This window comes from Myxocyprinus asiaticus, chromosome 25 (assembly GCF_019703515.2).
Source record: "Myxocyprinus asiaticus isolate MX2 ecotype Aquarium Trade chromosome 25, UBuf_Myxa_2, whole genome shotgun sequence".
NCBI classification, from domain to species: Eukaryota; Metazoa; Chordata; class Actinopteri; order Cypriniformes; family Catostomidae; genus Myxocyprinus; species Myxocyprinus asiaticus.
This window is the reverse complement of record NC_059368.1, coordinates 904,311-905,351: the sequence shown is the minus strand read 5'-3', so window position 1 is coordinate 905,351 and position 1,041 is coordinate 904,311.

Below are 1,041 nucleotides of genomic sequence, written 5' to 3'. Positions count from 1 at the left end.
GCCAAGTACTAGTTCAGTTTTCAGAAACACATCTCAAGACCCTTGCATCGTGCAAACTTATTTTTTTTTAAAGGCAAATGTGCCCTTTTTCTGCCAAAGTAGCAAAAATCCAAAAATGTTCCTCTCTGGCTTTTTTAGGTAATTTTCCAGGTTTTGTGTCCACATGTTTCATCTGTAAATGATGCAATGGCTCCTTTTGAATGTGAACGTTCATGTCGAGGTGTTTTGCTGCACGTCAAAGCGAGTGATGCTGGTTAGAAATGTGATTCTGAGCTCTGTGAGAGTTTTACTTGGATTAATCTGGCCTGGAGGAGGTATTACAGGTCCTAGAAGATTCAATGCACTCGCTGAAGATAAAGATCATTATTTAAATATATGGTTCCATGATGCGTTTTCTATACCTCTTAAAATGTCTATTATATCTCATCATGAGTGTTTGCATGAACGTCTCGCTCTGTGATGTACAGGAAATCTTGTGGGATTCATTTGATGATGGACCTCTGGAAGCGGCTCATCTCACAGCTGAGCTCGATGGGAGAAACGCGGTCTTTGTCGTGCAGCCATTTCCAGAGTTTAAGAACAAGAGAGGTTTAATCCTCATTGTTCAGCAGACTGGAGGGGGTGACGAGGGTCTGTCGGCTGTAAAATGATCCAACCGGTCTTGCTTAATCACAACACACCCCCACTTATCCCATGACCCGAACACCCCCCATTTCAATCAGACACAATACAGACCCAATTTCTTCCCCCAAAAGATTTAAGCTGAAAGAAGGAAGACACCCGAGAAAGGACGGACAGCTTAGACTCTAAAACCGAATTAGAAATAAACTCTACACAAGTGTACAAACACAGATGTGAATGCTTGGCCAAAGCAAAATACTTGCGGCTCCATTGTTTGTACTGTGTGCTCTTGCGTCACTGGTGGTAATAAACTTGAGTACTCAAGAGTGTGATGAAGTTATGTTAGTGATTGCTTGCCAAGCATTTTCAAATGCATTTTCAAAGTCCAAAATATGTTTACAGGATGTAACTTGCTCAAGC